Consider the following 8804-nt stretch of genomic DNA (forward strand, 5'->3'; position numbering starts at 1 on the left):
TTACAGGTCACTCCTGGGGTCACCAGTCGCTGCCCCACCTCCACCGCCCACCCCACCTGGCTACACGGAGAGCTTTCTTGCAGCATGGGTTGTATGGGAGATCTGTTAGTTTCTAGTCGGCTTTCTGTGAGAATTTTTCCACATGTAGATGTATTTTGATGTATTCGTGGGGGGAAGTGAGCTCCCTGTCCCCTTACTCCACCATCTTTATCCCTCCCTCACTACATCTTCTTTACCCCTTCGTCTGTGATGGATATTAGGTTGGTTTCACTGCTTAGCTATTGTAAGTCATGATGCTGCTATGAACACCGAGATGCATGTATCTATCTGAGTTAACGTTTTTGTTTTCCTTGGGTATATACCCAAGAATGGAATTGCTGGATCGTATTTTATCTCCAGTTTTAGTTTTTTGAGGGAGTCCCATACTGTTTCCCACGGTGGCTACACTGACTTACATTCCCACCTCAGTGTGCAGGGTTCACTTTCTCCACATCCTTGCTCGTTTGTTATCTGTGATCTTTTTTATGACAGGCATTCTGACAGTTGTGCAGTTCTATCCCATTTTGTGTGTGTGTGTGTTTTTATTTTTATTGGGATAGAGTGGCTTTACAATGTCGTCTTAGTGTCTGCTATACAGCACAGCGAATCAGCTGCATGCACACATGTATCTCCTCTTTTTTGGATTTCCTTCCCATTTAGGCCACCACAGAGCACTGAGTAGAGTTCCCTGTGCTATCCAGTAGGTTCTCATTAGTTATCTGTTTTATACATAGCATCAATAGTGTATATGTGTGAATCCCAATCTCCCAATTCATCCCACTTTGTTTCATTTTTTAAACAGCTTCATTGAGATGGAATTCACAGGCCATAAAATTCAACCAGTTAAAGTGAGCAATTCAGCATTTTCTTAGTAGATATGTGAAAGTCACAGTAATTAAGTTTTGAACATTTTCATCAACTCAGAAAGAAACCCCATACCCTTAGCTATCACCTACCAGCCCATCCTTCTCAGTCCTAATCAACCAAGAATTCACTTTCTCAATATATATATATTTGGCTATTATGTACATTTCATATAAATGGAACCCTACAATATGTGGCTTTTTGTTTTTTCCCTTTTAACTTTTTATTTTATATTGGAGTATAGTTGATTATCAATCTTGTGTTAATTTCAGGTGTACAGTAGAGTGGTTAGGTGATAACGTGTATGTATCTGTTCAAATTCTTTCCCATTTAGGTTGTCGCATGATATTGGGCAGAGTTCCTTGTGCTGCACAGTAGGTCGTCATTGGCTATCCATTTTACGTACGGCAGTGTGTACGTGTCCATCCCAAATTTCCCAATTATCCCTTTCCCCACCCTTCACAATATGTTCGTTCTGTTTTCTGCATATGTTCATTTGTATCATTTTTCTTTCAGAGTCTGTATATAAGAAGCATCAAACAGTATTTCACTTTCTTTGTCAGCCTTACTTCACCTAGTGTAATTATCCCTGGGTCCATCCATTGCTGTTGCCAATGGCATTATTCAATTCTTTTTAATGGCCGAGTAATATTCCGCTGTATATATGCACATCTTTATCCATTCCTCTGTCAATGAATATTTAGGTTGCTTTCATGTCTTGGCAATATGTGGCCTTTTGATTTGATTTTTTGTTTTAAAGATTTTTTTGGTTGTTGTTGTGGGCCATTTTAAAAGTCTTTATTGAATTTATTGCAATCTTGCTTCTGTTTTCTAATCTTTCGTGTTTTGGCTGTAAGGCACGTGGGATCCCAGCTCCCTTACCAGGTATCAAACCTACACCCATTGCATTGGAATGGTGTCCTAACTACTGGACTGCCGGGGAAGTCCCTGGCCTGTTGTATGTGGCTGTTTTTTTTTTTTTTTCAGCCTTAGCATATGTCTTCAAGGTTCGTTCATGTTGTAGCATGTGTCAGCCCTTCATTCCTTTTCATTAATATTCCCTTGTGCGGCTGTATCACATTTAGTTTATCCATCCATCAGTTAGTGGGCGTTTGGATGGTTTCCAGTTTTTGCTACTATGAATAATGTTGTTGTACACATTTGGGGTTTGTGTAGACAGTTTTCTTTTCTCTTGGGTATATTCCCAGGAGTGGAATCATTAGGTCATATGATAACTCTACGTTTAATAATTTGAGGAACTCCTAGACTATTTTGGAAACTGGCAGCACCTTTCTACATTCCGTCCGACAGTGTATGAGGGCTCTGATTTCTCCACATCTTCACCAACACTTATCTGACTTTTCAGTTAGTTATCCTGAAAGCGAAGTCACTCAGTCGTGTCCGACTCTTTGCGACCCCATGGACAGTAGCCTACCAGGCTCCTCTGTCCTTGGGATTTTCCAGGCAATAGTACTGGAGTGGATTGTCATTTCCTTCTCCAGGGGATCTTCCCGACCCAGGGATGAAACCTGGGTCCTCCCGCATTGTAGACAGACACTTTTCCATCTGAGCCACCTATCCTAGTGGGTGTGAATTAGCACTTTATTGTGATTTTGATTTGCATTTCCATGATGACTGATGTTGGGCATCTTTTCATATGCCTGTTGGTCTTCTGTATGTCTGCCTTGGAAAGATGTCTGTTCAGATGCTTTGCCCATTTTTAACTGGGCTAATTTACCTTTTTATTACTGAGTTGTATAAGTTCTTTATATAGTCAAGATATAAGTTGCTTTTTAGATATATAATTTGTGAATATTTTCTCACATTGTGGGTTGTCTTCCCTTTCTTGATGGTGCCCATTGATGTACAAAGGTTTTTAATTTTGAAGATGTCCAATTTACTTTTTCTTTGTTATTTGTGTTTTTGGTGTCATATCTGAGTTTCATAGTTTTTCTCCTACATTTAGGACTTCAATCCATTTTGAGTTAATTTTTCAATATGGTTTAAGGTGAAGGCCCAACTTTATTATTTTGTATGGACCACGCAGTTGTTGCAGCTTCATTTGTTGATGAGTGTTCTTTCCCCATTGCACGCTCTTTTGGCCACCGTGTGGAAAACCAGTCAGCCAGACAGAGTCCTGTCTCCAGGCGTCGTCACACGCTACACTGTGAACCCACAAGGTCTCCACAGTATGTGGCCTCTTCTTTGTCTTTGGACATGGAGTATCTTTTTTCGGTGGGTTCCAGTGGCCTCCTGTCGATGGTTGTTCAACAGTTAGTTGTGATTTTGGTGCTCTTGCAGGAGGAGATGAGCTCACATCCTCTACTTCGCCATCTTGAACCAGAAGCTTTGCTTTATTCTTGCTCTTAGTGCGAAAGCATCCAGTCTTTCCCCAATAAGTATGATGTTAACTAAAGTGTTTCATAGATGCCTTTATCATGTTAAAGAAGTCTCCTTCTATTCCTAACTTGCTGAGAGTTTTTATCATGAAAGAGATTTTTCCAAATATTTTCTTTATATCTGTTGAGATAATCACATGGTTTTTGCTTCTCATTCTATTGATGTGAAGTATTACATTAATTGATTAAGGGATATAAAACCAATCTTGCCTTCCTGGAACCAATCTCACTTGTTCTTTGTGTGTGTCCAAATATAAACTTTATTCAGAATAATTAGGGTTTGCTTATAAGCTGACGGATGTAACACATAGTGGAAAACAGCAGAGTTCGTGATTTTTCCTACACATGGCTGGAATGAGAAGTGGTTAGAATCTTGGTTGGTTCCAGTTTTATTTCAGAAAATTTGTAATCGGTTACAGGCCAGCCATTAAGATGCAGTTCCCAGGTCCACCCAGGAAAGCTCCTACCCTCAGCCCTGGGTCTGGATCACACCTCTGCTCCTGCCCTAGACACTGGCCCCAAGGCAGCAGAGTGTATCCTTGTGCAGAGCAATACTGTGTCGACTTAAAAAAGAATAGCACAGTGTGAGAGTTGCAAGTTATGTTTATTTGGGGCAAAATAAGGATGATAGCCTGGGAGACAGCATTTTAGACAGCTCTGAGAAACTGCTCCAAAGAGAAGTGGGGAAGGTCAGTTTATATATGATCTCAGTGAAGGCGGGGAGTACATGCAATCAAGTACCTGTTTTTTGCAGAAAGTTCCCGCTGGTCTTGTGAGGGCCTCTGCTAGTCACGAGGAGCAGTCGTCACGGTGAAGGGCTGTACTGCTGTTCTAGATGTGAGGAGATAACAAGGATTGGGCTCATAAGACTGGTTCCTGAAAATACCTACCTACCTGAAGACCTGTTCTGCCAGTTTTCCTCTGATCACAGAGTGCCTCGTTTCTGCTCTCTGCTCTCCACCCTGAACTCCTTTCTGGGGGTGTTGAAAATCAGCAGCACACGTTTTAATCCTTGTAGAGGTAGATGGCAAGTGCCAATTCGTAGGTGACAATGGGAAGCCCACGTGGAGCCATCTTTCCCAGCCAGACTAGAAGGAAGAGGGAAATCTCACTTGCTCTTGGTGTGTAGTTCTTTTTATACATTGCTGGACTTGGTTTGCCTAGTGTTTGAGGATTTTTGCATCTGTATCAGTATTCATGAGAGATACTGGCCTGTAGGTCTCTCTTCTTGTGTCTCTTTGCCTAATTTAGGTAGCAGGGTGATACTGGCCTCATAGAATGAGTGGGGAAGTGTTCCGTCCTATTTATTGGAAACATTTGTGAAGAGTTGGTATTCATTCATCTTTAAATGTTTGGTAGAATTTAGTGGTGAAGCCATCTGAGTCTAGGCTTTTCTTTATGGGTAGTTTTTAGACTGTGAATTAAATATTCTAACTTGCTTTGAGTTTGTTCAGATGTCCTATTTCTTTATTTTGTTTCAGTAGTTTGTGTCTTTCTAGGAATTTGTTTTTCATCTAAATAATATATTGGCATACAGTTGTTCATAATATTCATTTTTTTTAGAAATTTCTGTAAGTTGGTAGTAATGTCCCCTCTTTCATTTCTGTTTGTAATCATTTCACTCTACTCGCTTTTGTTCTTGGTGTATCTAACTAATATTGTTACTACATTGATCTTTAAAAACCCAACTTTTGGTTTTTCTGATTTTCACCATTATTTTTCTAGTCTCCATTTCACGTATTTCTGCTCTAATCTTTATTTTCTTCCTTCTGACTGCTGTAAGTGTAGTTTTTTTCTTTTTCAAACTCTTGAGTGGAAGTTTATTATTTGCACTCATCTTTTTAAATAAAGGTATTTACAAGTATATATTTTCTTCTAAGCACTGCTTTTGCTGCACCCTATGAATTTTGGTTTATGATGTCTTCATTTTCATTTATTTCAAAGTACTTTGTTTTTTTCTTTTGGTTATTGATGAGAATATTGTTTAATTTCCACATACTTGTGACTTTCCCAAATTTCTTTGCTATTGCTATCTAACTTTATTCTGTTGTCACCAGAAAATTCTCTCTACCTTTCTCAAGATTTGTTTTATGGTCCAGCATACAGTTTTTCCTGGAGAATGCTCCATATGTCCCTGAGACAAATGTATATTCTGCTTTTCTATAGATGTGTTAGGTCTAGTTAGTTTCTAAGTGTTGCTCAAATCTTCCATTTTCTTATTGACATTTTGCCTGATTGTCCTATTTATTATTGAAAGTGGAGTACTGACGCCTCCAAATACTGTTTTTTAAAGAGATTTATTTCAAAAATATTTATTTTAATTTTTGGCCGTGCTGGTTCTTCGTTGCCGCACAAGGGCTTTCTCAAGTTGTGGTGAGTGGGGCCATTCTCTAGTTGTGGTGCTTGAGCTCCTCAGTGCGGTGGCTCCTTTCGTTGCGGAGCATGGGGCTCCTGGGTGTGCACGCTCAGTAGTTCCTGCTCGTGGGCTCTCGGGCCGGGGCTCAGTAGCTGTGGCGCATGGGCCAAGTTGCTCTGCGGCACATAGGATCCTCCCAGACAAGGAATTCAACCCATGTCCCCTGCATTGCCTGAATTCTTAACCACGAGTCCACCAGGGAAATACCCCATTTCTTACCTATGTGGTTGGCCACATGTGCACTCAGAGTATAATTTTTTTCAACTGTATACACACGTATTGATATGTATGTGTCTCTGCACATAGATACACTATATGGCACAATTTTTTAAGATGTTTCTAAATTTTAGCACTATTAGGATAGAGCCCAAGTTCTTCTCATGACATATAAAGCCTCATACAACCTGTATTCTGCCTGTATGCCTGACCTAATCTCCGGCCATCCTCCTCCCTCCCTTTCAGCTCTGGCCACACTGACCTTCCTGCTCCAGCTGATGGGTCAAGTAATAGCAGAGCCTATTGGAGGGGCACTTAATTGGCCCTGCATTTAAAGCCATTTGTATTAGCAAAGCAAACAAATGTCTGTGGTGGGGTGAGTGAGTGAGTGGGGGTTGGACAGCCAGGGGCAGGAATTATGTGGCAACTGCAGGCTCCCAGAGATTAGGAGGAAAGGTGTCTGCTTATATAAGACAGCTGGAGATGGTCCTGAAGGCTGCCAAAAAAGGAGCAGTTGTGGGTGCAGGAGCCATCAATCAGGTCCCCTGAACAGGTGGAGGCTGGCGCTACTCTCAGTGGAAAGCTGGGCTCAGAGCTCCAGTTACCAGCATGGAGAATCCAACTATCAAAACCAATGCCAGAGGGGAGGGAGAGGATGAGAAAGAAGCCTGAGTCAGCGGAAAGAGCGAGTCCAGAGCACCTGAGGTGACTGCAGACCCACTAGAAAGGGAGCTGGACCCCAGTAACAGTAACATCTAACCAGGCAGTTCTCAAAGTAGGGTCCCCTGGACCAGCAGCATCACTTTGATGCAGGAACTCATTAAAAATGCAAAGTTTCAGGCTCCCCTTTCTGAGAATCAGAACTTTCAAGGGGAAGGGAGGGCAGAACCTAGCAATCAATGTTTTAACAAGCTCTCCAAGGACATTCTCACGTCCAACAAAGTCTAAGAACCATGGATTTAATGTCAGTGAGTGTGTGGACTATGTGCCAGGCACTGTTCTGAACAATTTACTTCTATTAACTCACTAGGCTTCATAACGGTACTACCACAGAGGAGACCACCATTTTCCAGATAGGAAAGGTGAAGCAGAGTAACTTATGTAACTTACCTGAAATCAGAGGGCCAGACAGCAGAGCCGCAGCTTGAGGCCGTGCTCTCCTCCTCCCACCACACTCGCCTGTGGTGATGCTGACTCCAGGACACAGCTGCTGGAATGGTTCTCAAAACACTCTTGCCAGAACGCATTCCACGTTTGTGATTTTCTAAAGTTGAACCTGAGAATTTGCACTTTTTCACAAGGCTGCACACTTGGAGAACTTCTGTCCGGTTACTCTGCATTTTCCACACAGTGACTGAGTGCAGCTAATGGAAATGTTGACTGGGGCTTTTAAAAAAACAACAACAAGCTCCCTGTGTATAGGCCCCTGCTGGGATGCTTTGGGCTACAAAAACCCAATTCAAACTGGCTTAGGCAGAAACAATATTTATAAGCTTATCTAATCGAACAGGTTACGTCTCCCTTCAGGTACAGGTGGATCCAGCGCCGAGGAGGTAGTTAGGATTCTCTTTCCCTCTTCATCTCTCAGCTCTGTCTTTCCGTATGGTCGTTTCCAGGTGAGCCCTCCTTGTAAACAGGCCCCAGCAGCTCTGGCCTTGGATCCTACTGGCTGGGAAACCACCACCTTCTGTGTTTTGTGGCTTCCCCCTTCCCTACCAGCTCAGGGGAAGCCCACCCCAGCTCCCATCATCCGGGTCTGGGTCACCGGCTCATTTCTAAAGAGTCGTGGTGGTCAGGAAGATGGAACAGTCTCAGTAGGGAGGCCCAGGTTATGGGCTCAGCCCTAGAGAACCAGCAGGTGGACTTACCCACACCCAAAACACACAGATAAAGAGGCAGAATGTGGGATGCTGCAGCCAGAAAAATGGGCGGCTACTGGGCAGGCCAGTATAACCAGTGTCCACTGCACCACCATCAAGGGACAGGGCACCAGGAAGCCGACGTGTGTCCCACTCATTAACCTTTCATAAATGGGTCCGAGCACAGAGATGATGGTAAAAGAGGGAACCTGGAGGTTGACGTGTTGTTTTGTTTATACAGAGGAAAGGCTTGGGCAAATAACCTGTGGCCCTAGAAGTCAGCACAGTGGCTGTCCTTGGGGAGAGGGTGTATGTATCAGCCCTCTGCTGCTGCTTTGACAACCCCCCCTCACCTTAGTGGTATCATCAAATACTGGTACCTGACGACTGCTATCATTTGTGTGGCTGGTAGTCAGCTGAGCTCTGAAGTATGTGATCGCAGTGTTGGAATTCCTGTAAGGTGATGGACGGACACAGCAGTGTCTGGACCGGGAGGCAACCAGTGCGGGCAGGAGCAGGCCGGACAGTCTGTAGCCTGAGACCAGCCTCACGGGGGCGCTGTGAAGAGTCAGGGAATCATGCAGGTGAAGGCCGCACACGCCACCTGACACAGCGCGGGTGTCCCGGTGAGAATTGAGAAAAGGAAACCAAAACTGGAGTCAGGCCTGGAGAGGGAGGGCTCGTGCCCTGCCCTGCAGCGTGTTACCCCCACAGGAAGATGGCGTTACTGACCCCAGCGGGACGAGGGGTACCCTGCACTCCCAGACAGGAAGGGCAACCACCTTACTACCCACAAGCGGGGATGGGGGGTGGGGTGGGAGAAGGGGAGGCTTCCTTCTTGCCTTGCAACAAACCCAGCCAATGGGAAGCCAGTATGGCTTGCTTCCTCTGCTTAACTTTCTGATAACTTTCCTGTCACGCTGTCCTGACTACGAAACCCTTCTATGTTAACTTCTTGGTTTGCCATACAGAATGCTACCCAATCTATGAATTCTTAAATAATATTTACTC

Source organism: Ovis aries, chromosome 14, assembly GCF_016772045.2.
Source record: "Ovis aries strain OAR_USU_Benz2616 breed Rambouillet chromosome 14, ARS-UI_Ramb_v3.0, whole genome shotgun sequence".
NCBI classification, from domain to species: domain Eukaryota; kingdom Metazoa; phylum Chordata; class Mammalia; order Artiodactyla; family Bovidae; genus Ovis; species Ovis aries.